Source organism: Triticum aestivum, chromosome 2B (assembly GCF_018294505.1).
Source record: "Triticum aestivum cultivar Chinese Spring chromosome 2B, IWGSC CS RefSeq v2.1, whole genome shotgun sequence".
Classification (NCBI taxonomy): Eukaryota; Viridiplantae; Streptophyta; class Magnoliopsida; order Poales; family Poaceae; genus Triticum; species Triticum aestivum.
In genome coordinates, this window is record NC_057798.1 from 547,901,329 (window position 1) to 547,912,100 (window position 10,772).

Genomic DNA, 10,772 nt, shown 5'->3' on the forward strand with positions numbered 1-10,772 from the left:
GGAGGCGGACGAGGAGGGAGGCAAGGAGGGGGAGTAGGGGGACGAGGAGGGGGAGTAGGTGAGGCAGGAGGAGGAGGCGGACAAGGAGTACGTAAAGCAGCTCGGAGTAAAGCACCTCTTTATTCTCCTGAACCCTCTGATGCAGTGCTTCGCCATGCTCAGGAGTAGGAAACGGAGGATGGGGATGAGGCGAGTGAGGAGGAGGACGAGGAGGATTTTGCCGAGGAGGTGGTGGAGGATGAGGAGGAGGAGGTGGTGGAGGCCGCCGCCGCCGAGAGGAGGTTGGCTGTTCGTCAGGTTTCTGAAGGTGGGGATGGACCCTCACGGGTGACAGAACACCACGAGGTGAGCGGCTCGTAACCGAGCAGTTCGATTATCTGCACTACTTTCAGAGGGAAAATGTGGTTGCGTGGTCCTTCAAAGCTTCCAAAACGTCCATATGTGCATAGAGACGTGTTGATTAAACCAATGGGAGAGAAGTAAGTGGTTATCTTGACTCATCCCATATAAATTGTACCTTTTGTCATTTCCTCACATATAATATGACTTCACTCTTCGTAATGCAGAAGCTTAGTAAAAGGTGGTGAGATGCGTCTGCCACGGTCGCCGAGTGGCATCATTGGGGGTCTTTGTAGGTTAAATTATTCTGGACTGCTCACTTTGCCGAACGGTATCATTGAGCTAGCTTGGTCATGGGATCACTACAAACTCGCACCGGATTTCCTAGATATGCATCAGAGGGTTTGTGATAACAGAGCCTTGCGAGCGGTCATCGATTTCTGGGTAAGTCCTTTCAAACACCTAAATGTCAATATCAAAAGGTTTAAATTTTCCATAGTCATGATTTTACCCTTCTCACATGTATCCATGTTTGTAGGATTTTTATACATGCGTTGCGGGTCATAAGGATCGTGCCAATATGGTGGTTGAGAATATTGCCAAGAAACTAGTCCACGACATGCACTATGAGGAGCGCGTCCGGTTACTGGTCAAGTATCAGGCGAACTATCTCAACCAGAAGATTTCCAAACAAGAGGCTCGAGGAAAGCATCTTTCACGGGACAATTACTTCAAGGCAAGTGACGATGGATGCTTGCTATTCCCTACATTAACGGAAAATTAGAATCCTTACTAAGATGTATTTTAACCAATAAAGAGGCTAGCCAACTCAGCCAACCAGCGCTCCCCTAGATTGGGCCTTCGATGGCCGTCCGATCTGTCAACTGGGGCATCTAAACCGTGGGATCCTCACGTACAGTCAAACCTGATTTTACCTCGCGGTCATTTTCATACGCCAATGACGAGTGGGCTCATCTCACGCGTTCCTTGGCTGGGCCAGCCGCCGCACTGCCTCCCTCCTCCCTCGTCGCCACACCCTCCGCTCCTCCTCCTTCCCTTGTCCGCCGCCGCACTCCCTCCCTCCTCCCTCGTTGCCACACCCTCCGCTCCTCCTCCTTCCCTTGTACCCCGCCGCACTCCCTCCCTCCTCCCTCGTCACCACACCCTCCACCCTAGGACCACACGCTCGTCCTGTCGTCTCATGTGCCATCGCTGCCGGCCCCTGCCATGGTGTCGCGGAGCTCTTCCCGCGCCCTCGCGTCCAACATCACCAAGTCCTCGATGCCGGCCTCATCGGCTTGCTGCGGCGACCGCTCTTGACGCCGTCCTTGCGACCCGACAGGGGCAAACCCGACCGCGGGCGGCTCATGTGGTGGTGCAGCGGACGGCAGCCTCAGCGGGTGAGCGATGAAGACTCCAGCTGGTACACGACCTCGCACCCCGATGCGTCCATGCTCGAATAGCTCGCATCTTCATGGCCACCAAGTGCGCAGGTGAGTCCCCAACCATCTCTCTCTCTCTCTCTCTCTCTCTCTCTCTCTCTCTCTCCATGGCCCTTTTCCCCACCTTCCCTCCTCACTTGATGGCATCTTGCTCTTGTTTCTAGGGTGATTCGTAATCTATACCCATAAGACTGCTAATTTCATCTACCCATAGTATGTAATTAGTAACGAGATGCATAAAGTTTACTGGTACATGACATGTTGATTAAATTTTGACAGGCCAATAGTTAAGTTTTCCACGGATGTGTCCTTGTTGGATGGATGGTGACTAACGAGATGCACTTCTTTGACACAAGTAATTTTAATAAAGGGATTGTGTACAAGGTAAGATTACCACGCATAGCTGCAATGCAGCTACCAAGTGCTCCAGGATTTCATGTGGCAAGATTTGCCCCAGAGGCAAATGTATGACTTACTTGCTGTTGACTTTCGCAGTGTTCAGATCTTTTCTTGTGACAAGGATGCACAAAATCAAGTTGTCTGTCGGTAGGAGATTTTTTCGCTGTCCAACTGTTCAGTTCCACTAGAACAAGGGGTCTACTGGACTTCTTATTGTCTCCAAACCTGATGTGGATAAAACCAACTAGAGTATTATGGCGAAACCAAGTTGCACTACTTGACAACTGATAGGGCCTTTGATGGAATTGTTCCTCTTAGTAAGTTCTTAGTTTTTGATATTCTTTACGAGACTGTTTTTTAATGTCTGGTCATTAACTCTTATCAGTAATTTGCAGAAAAGGAGGGGCCAGTGCATGATGTTCAGTGGTCTTCTTCAGGTTCTGAATTTGTTGTGATCTATGGATATATCCTTACATATTCTGGTGACCCATGCATGAGTCATGCCTCCCCGTTCTGATGTCCATATAAATCTTTCTTTCTCTTCATCACCTCTGACTTTTATTAGCTCGAGCCTTCATAAGAGGAAGTATACGATCTGTTCTGCCAGCTTTAGATTCTTATAGATTACCCAGGTATCGTTTATGGGTCGGAGTCATTAATTCATGCCTATATTTGAAAAAAATATGTGCAAAGAACTGCATTATTCATGCTGGCATTAGATTTCTCTTTTTTCGGACTGGCCTGCTAATGGTAGCCTCACTTCTTTACATAGTCCTTACATGAACCATAACATTTCTGATTTAATGTGTTTGTTCTCTACCACTGTTCCTTGACTGAATCTCGGTTAGGCTGGCCAGAGCAACAATATTCAGCCAAAAATGCAATCCTCTTCACGACCTTGGTGAAGGCCATTATAATACGATAAGATGGAATCCCGAAGGGTGATGTATCCTTGCAATAATTTGATCAGCCAGTCGTGCTATGTTCTCTGGTCTTAGTGGGTGTAGATATATATGCATACCCTTCTGTTATAGTTTGGTTATTAGCATAGCAATATGCGTCTAACAAATTGTTAATGTTCTGTTATTGCTTGCTTTCGTGTAAGAAAAAAAATCGTGTTTATCTTGATGATATCCTTGACCCAAGTTTCTCCACCAATTATTGTTATAGTTGGACCTGGTAATTTGCCTGGTGATATTGTCACTAAAATTTGTATTTGACAATAGCCTTAACAGTTAGAATGAGTAAACATTCTGATTGGGGAAGTCTTCTATGCTTTAAAGAGAGCCTATGAGAGACTACAAAAGCAAAAAGGGCATGCTTTGATATTTCTTTATGTGGTTGCCACATAGCTCATAGTTTTTTTGTCCAGTTTTCTGGGACTATTCAGAAAAGAAATTAGTAGGGAAAACAAAGGCTAAATGGCATGTCCGATGGTCGCCATTTTATGATAGTCACTACAGCTCCAAGGCTTCAAATATGTCGACAGCATGATAATGGAAATGGTGTGGATCCTTACATTATTATCTTCATATTTCCTGGTGCAGTTTAAGAAGATCTTTGAAAAACGGTATCAGGTATGTCGACAGCATGACAGGTTTCTATGTAATCTGTATCCCTCGTTGGTACTAAACAATTAGTAACATGTCGAAGAAATAAATATGCAAGCCCTTACATTGCCCTCATGATTGTTGCTTCTTAATTGTACAGGTTGAATAGAAGCCAGAATATCCTGAAAGACTTGGTGACATTGCTAACCTCACAATATCTTTGTATAGCATAAAAAATGAAGAAACAAAGAAGCAATGTTCCAGTATATTTGCAGAGGTGAAATATTAACGCTAGTTCGAGCGCACATGCCTCGATGGCAAGAGACCACTACCATCAGGTTTGTTTCCTCCTTTGCTTGTCGGGTTGCTAGGTTAGTGGTTCATATTTCTTTTTTATAGCAACCTACATCTTTCTATACCAAGAATTTGTTTCTGAATCAACATCTTAGTTGTCTACACCCGTTTCTGAATCAACATTTTAGTTGTTTCTGAATCAACATCTTAATTGTCTACATCTATCTACACTGAGAGCTTGTTTCTGTATCAATCAACAACTTAGTTGTCTACATCTATCTACACCGAGAGCTTGTTTCTGTAACAACATCTTACTGATACATCGGTTAAAGATGGAAATTATTTTTGCTTTGATTTCTTAATCAAAATCTTAGTTGTTTACACCGTGAGCTTGTTTCCTTTCATTGTAGGGATGGCGTTAGCGAAGGCTGATTTTGCCAGGTCTTGGCACGGTGTCGGATGGGAGAGAGCAGGGGAGGGCCAAGAGGCCAGCGGTGTGGGGTGGAGTAGCGAGGCCGAAGACGGGGCAGCGGACGCCCCACGAGGTGGAGGAGAGGCCGGTGATAGGGAAAAGCAGCACTTCATGGATGAGATCCTGACGGCTGAAGATGGTGCGCACGGGAGGATCTTGGAAGATGTCAAGGTGAGCTTCTCTCAATCCTTCTCCCCTTCACGCCCCTTGCAATTTTTTCTTGTTTCAGATCATATGAAAGTGAGTATATTCTTGTTGGCAATTGCATCTGCTATTTCTTTCTTTGCCTTTTCCATTTCCTACAAGAAGATACCAGACATTGTGTCATGATGATTGTGTTGGCTGCAGGGGTGCTGCGAGGAGTGGAGTGAGCTAAATACCTGACTGGCTAGATCGTTTTTGGGCTCTTTACAGATTTGCCGACTTCAAATGGGTATCTCATAGTTGAAGCAAATGGTGGTCTGAATCAACAACGTCTTTCTGTAAGTTCCTGGACCACGTTAGATACAACAAGCAAGCAATACCATTCCTATTACCTATACAAAAGTCCAGTGCCGTATGAATCCATTGACACCACTATGTAACTTGAAGTCATGTACTATCACTTTGATTGAGACGGCTTTCATCAATAACTTTGTGCTTGAAAGGCATTAGTACTATCTTTGTACATACATAGGTGTATTATTCATCCAAAGATCACCGATATTTGCTTTCATCTTTTTGGTCACATGCCATCAGATCTTTTGTTGAGAGATATATTTCTTCTGACCTGAGAGCTTGAGAATTAGACTCTGGTCTCTACCATTTGCTATGATGTGGATGTCTCATTTTGAGAAGTCCTTAGAACCTTCACACTATGCTGAGTAATAATTATTGACAGTGCAGTTCCATTTTTTTCTCAATACAGATCTGCGATGCAGTTGCTGTGGCCTACTTGCTTAATGAAACTCTTGTGATCCCAATATTTCATTTGAATAGCGTTTGGCGCGATCCTAGGTAACTAATGCTATTTTGTTTGCTCACTGCTTTGTTTCTTAACATTAGATAATTGCATTTTTATATGATGGATGCCTGTCTAGAGCAGTTGTCTCTTGCTTGTTGTTTTAGTGTCTGGAGTAGTTTGTTTGACTTCTAAAGTTCACTTCTGTTAGTTATAAACCCGTGAATATTTTTGAAATTCTACTTCTTGTTCTAATATGTATTGGTTCTTCCTAATGTTTTGTTTCTCAACAAATTTAGTGATATTTTTGCTGAAGATCGCTTTATCGAGACACTCAGACAATATGTAAGAGTTGTGAAGGAACTACCAAAAGATGTTCTGCTGCATTTCAATCATAATATAAGCAGCATACCAAATATGCGAACTAAAGCCTACTCATCCCCAGATCATTATGTTCAGAAGGTGCTTCCGAAATTAATGGAGTTAGGGTACGGTAAAAGCTCACCACCTCAGAAATAATAGGAGAGGCCTTGTTTGAGAATGGGTTTCATTATATATCTATTCTATGCAGGGTTGTGCGCATCGCCCCATTCTCGAATAGATTGGCTCAGTCAGTTCCATCGAATATCCAGGCCTTGGGGTGTTTGGTCAACTATGGGGCTCTGCGGTTTGCCAAACCAATAAGGGTTCTTGCAGACGATATGATTGTTTGAATGATAAAAAAGAGTTCTTTGGCTGGTGGGAAATATGTCTTGGTGCATCTCCATTTTGAAGAGGTCTCAATATACTCTTTCTTGTGAGTTAACTATTATGTAGTTCTTCCGTCATACTAAAATTTGCGCACACTGTTTAGGATATGGTAGCCTTTTCATGTTGTACATATGATGGTGGCCGGAAGGAGAAAATTGAAATGGAAAATGCCCGTGAAAGGAGCTAGAGAGGGAAGTTTCACCGACCTGGTCGAGTTATCAATCCTGAGGCAAACAGAAGGGATGGGAAATGCCCACTTACTCCTCTAGGGGTTAGGATTTTTTTCACTAGTTAAAGCACTTGTGTGGATATATGTACACCCAATGATGCATTCGTATTTCAGGACATTAATTAACATCACAATAGGCCTGTTATACTAGAATTGATGTTTGCTACTTAGTTTGTGATGCTTCAGGTCAATAATAATAACCTTTAAGTTTAGTGCCATCAGTTGCGTCTCTTTAGTAGCATTCAGAACAAATTTAGAAGCTTTCAAATATGTAAATATACTTACTAGAGCTAATATGTTAACTGACTGAATTTGGGCAGGTTGGTATGATGCTGCGAGGCATGGGGTTAGACAATACAGCCTTCCTCTACGTTGCCTCCGGTAAAATATACAATGCTGCAAAATACATGGCTCCCCTTCGCTAGATGTTCCCTCTTTTACAAACCAACAACACTCTTGCATTGTCTGAAGAGCTTGCTGAGTTTGAGGTATTGTTTCCGCTAGCCAGCCCATCAGCCTAGCCGGATGTCGTTCTGAATGTCAGATGAATATTCATGCATTGAACTGTTCATCAATTCACATTGAATCTTCATACCGTTACTCACCAACCTATTCTCTGTAGGGGTACTCTTCTCGGTTAGCAACATTAGATTACAACATCTGTGTTCAGAGCGATCTGTTTGTGACGAATCAAGGGGGGAACTTCCCTCACTTTTTGATGGGACACAGGCGTTACCTGTTAGGAGGGAATGCAAAGACAATTAAATCCGACAAACGGAAGTTGGCCTTATCTTTTGACGACCCAAATATCAGGTCAGTTTGAGCTGCCATTATATCATCAACAAAGTATTACAAATCACACCGAATCAGTTTCAATTTTGAGTATATGCTGGAATCTTTCACTAAATCAAACTGCTGAAGCAGTTCACTGCCCTTGTTATTCCTTCACCATCCAAGAATGTAGCTATTTCCTACTTTTGGAACGCATTAGCCATGTTAACAAATTGAAATACATCTCCGAGTTGACCTTCACATACATGCTCTAAATATTTGCCCATCTTTGCTTAACGTGTAAATGGATATAGTGGTATATGAAACTCAAATTGTTTCTTTGAACTGCAGATGGAGTCGATTCAAGCACCACATGCTGGAAATACTGCACCATAGTGACATAAGGGGCATCGCATTCAGGAAACCTAATGATTCCATATACACCTTCCAAATGCCTGATTGCATGTGCTAACAAGATGGAATATGATCTAGGCGTTAGCATACATAACTGAGGGATGCATATCCTCTGCCTTTGTGCAACAAAGGCACCAAAGGCACAACATTGTTGATTGCATGATCAGGATTTGATGGTCATGATAAAAAATGGAGTGAAATAAAGCATTTGGTGCTTCTTAGGAGATTCTGAAACCCTCTGGCATACCCCAAACCGTTCGATTCTGGATATAATGGTCAAAAGGTGCCTAATGACAATGAATTCCATAGGATCAGAAATTGAGGGATTTTGTAAAGTTAGTAATCTGTAGGTAGTCCACCATATAGCAATCTCCATTTGTTCAATCCGTCTGTAGGTTGTAAAGAGAAAAGAGCTACGAGATTGGGTTATAGATATGAGTACAACCTGAGTGCCTCGATGTATATTCGAAAAACAAGGGCTAACAACAACAAAGAAAGGAATTTTTCGGTATATCATTACTCATCAGTGCTTGTTCTTGCATTTCATCTTGCCCTTGACAATTCACATTTATGAGCATGTTCTTAAAGTTCAGACCTAACGTTTCTTTTTTCTTTCCTTGGGCACTTCCTCAAGAATCTTGTTGAGGTGTCTGTTTCCCCTCTTTGTGTCATGAATGATTATGATGTTTGTGGCCCTCTCTTTTCTTTTTCTTGATTTGTATTGGATATGCTACTTGCATCTTTGAACATGCATAGGGCCTCTCCATCTTTAACCCTGACTATAGAAATCCATTGATGGAAGCTGGGGAGGGCCGAGATGAACGTCTGGCTCCCTGGGTCTAAGCCATCGAGATGATAGAGACGACGTTTCCATGTCATCTACTCCAGCAGCCGGACAAGGCATATAAAAACCATGGATCCTTTGCTCCCCAGGCTGCAAAATGATCACAGTGATGTCTACGACCTCCTTCTAGATGTATTAATCTCAATCTCATGTTTGGTTTTCTTTCCTTTTTTCTTCTAATGATGTAATTTCTTTTACTAAGATAACACCATGTTTGTTGTAATGCCTTATTTGATGTAAGATCCCTTTTCTACTTTGAATTACTGCATATATTTCTTATTTAGTTTAGTTCGTCATTCAGAGATGGTGGAATATGTTTGTCCTTCATAGGTTAAATGAGCGTTGCGTAGTCCTTCACATGTTAAATGAGCATTGCGTAAAAGTATGTCTAAGTTCTCTTTCTTCAAGTGCTTCAAGTAAATGAAATTGTCTATTTCGAATTTAATACCTTTTAATAATAATCATAATGAGAGAGGGGTATGCTTCTCTCTCTCTCTCTCTCTGGGCAAATGTTACTTTAGACAACATGTACTAAGAAATAAAAACTCTGGAAATGTGTTTGAATCGCACAAAAAGAGTTTGTAGTTCTTATTCATACTTGAAACACGTGAGGCTCTGCAAATTAAACCATGTTTTTTTTCAAGCCGCATATGGATTTAGCATACCACAACTAAACTGACTGTATATACATGGGTTGTCCTTAGTAAAGAAAACGGTTTTCATCGCGAACATGGCTTTAGTTGAAGGTTCTTGCAGCATGAAACTATTTTCATCGACAACATGTCTTCAGCAGGTCTCTGCGCCATTTGGCGCAACAGATCAACTAGTTTGTTTAATTTACAGGTGGTTCCTTGGTGGTGCGCTGACAAACGTCCGCGCTGGGAGAAGATCGTCAAATGGTGGACAGATCCAGGGTGGCAGGATGAACACAAAGCAATATCTGAGCGGCGTAAGTTGATGAGTTGTCCAGGACACCGTCAAGGCAACCTCACCATCCCAGGTGTCGTCTCCAAACATGTAGGCAACCACATCCTTTTCTTTTCATCATGTTCTCTTTCATTTCTGAGCATTCCCTTCATTGTTTGGATCGCTTTCTTTTGCAGAAAGAAGACACTAGCAAGGATATCCCTTACTTCGAGGCATGGACCATCAAACGTATCAAAGACGACAAGGACAAGGACCCTCTCCACCCGGAGAGGGATCGGATCAGCTCTAAAGCTCGGTTAGATGGAGAGAACTACACCAAAAAATTGAAGGAGACGTACGGGCAAGAGGCTGATCCTCACGTGCTACCATTTTACCCTCTTGTGGCCATTGCCGCAGCAGGCGGTAGACCGAATGGTCGGATGGCGTTTCACCTTGTTTCTGTCATAACCTCCTCCCTTTCGAGAGTCAACACGCTCTGTGCTATGAGTACTGGCTCTACTCCTACCGTAGAGCGTCACATAGCACATTCCGTGAGCATTATTGAGGATATTCAGGTCAATGCTTCTTCATTGATCCTTCATGGTCCTGCATATTTGCATCTCAACATAAATGACATTTGCATTGCCATATTGTAGACTCGAATGATTGACACCGAGAAAGAACAAGATGAAAACAAGGCCAAGCTGAAGGCACAAGATGATCTAGTGAAGTCTTTACAACATGTGGTGAACAATCTTTATTCCATGCAAGGACAATCAGTGCCAGAGATGCCACCGACGCCAGAGTGGAACATTGTGAGTTCCGTTCAAGCTATTTCTATCACCATTTTCGGCATTACCATATGCATTCATCTCACTATTGGGTCAATCCATCACAGCTCAACCCATCACAAGGGTCGAACAATGTTCCGGTAGTTCCACCTCAAGTTGGTGGAGTTGGGGCAGCAAACGGAATGATGCCTTCTAATGTTGATGTTATCACTCTGATCTCTAAAATTGCGTGAACTTCATGTTATGTTTTGTTTGAAACTGTTCCTTGTATGTGCTTGAGAACTCTTGCATCTTGAGACTTGTAAACTTGTGGTAGTTAACTGTCTTGACTACTATTTCACCTTTTATGCACTATTGCTTTTATGTGGAATGTTTTTCAGAATCATTGCTTTTTTTGTTCAATGATGCCTATATGTGACATGTTCCATGTGTGATGAACTATATGTTGCTGTTGTATATGTTTTGTTGCAGGAAAGAAACAAAAATGAAAAAAGGCTGCTGGGCACACCATTACCGAGGTGCCTCTCAGTAATGACTGTGAAACTGGACCAGCATGCACCCTTTACCGAGAGGAATCTTGGTAAAAGTGTACCAACTAGTAGAACCTGGCACTTTTACCGAGAGGCCTCTC

At 42.7% G+C, this 10,772-nt stretch overlaps 1 long non-coding RNA gene and 1 pseudogene across 2 annotated transcripts; both read left to right on the forward strand.

Moving 5' to 3' along the window:
- Positions 1-1,373: 1,373 nt before the first annotated feature.
- LOC123045955 (uncharacterized) lies at positions 1,374-3,704 on the forward strand. Of its 2 annotated transcripts, none has more exons than XR_006421777.1 (4): positions 1,374-1,832; positions 2,061-2,165; positions 2,277-2,497; positions 2,576-3,702. It is a non-coding gene; the product is annotated as an uncharacterized lncRNA (long non-coding RNA). The 2 variants fall into 2 exon arrangements; XR_006421779.1 differs by having other exon boundaries at positions 1,375-1,832; positions 3,029-3,704.
- A 732-nt stretch (positions 3,705-4,436) lies between these two features.
- LOC123039287 (O-fucosyltransferase 9-like) lies at positions 4,437-8,116 on the forward strand (annotated as a pseudogene).
- Positions 8,117-10,772: the final 2,656 nt, after the last annotated feature.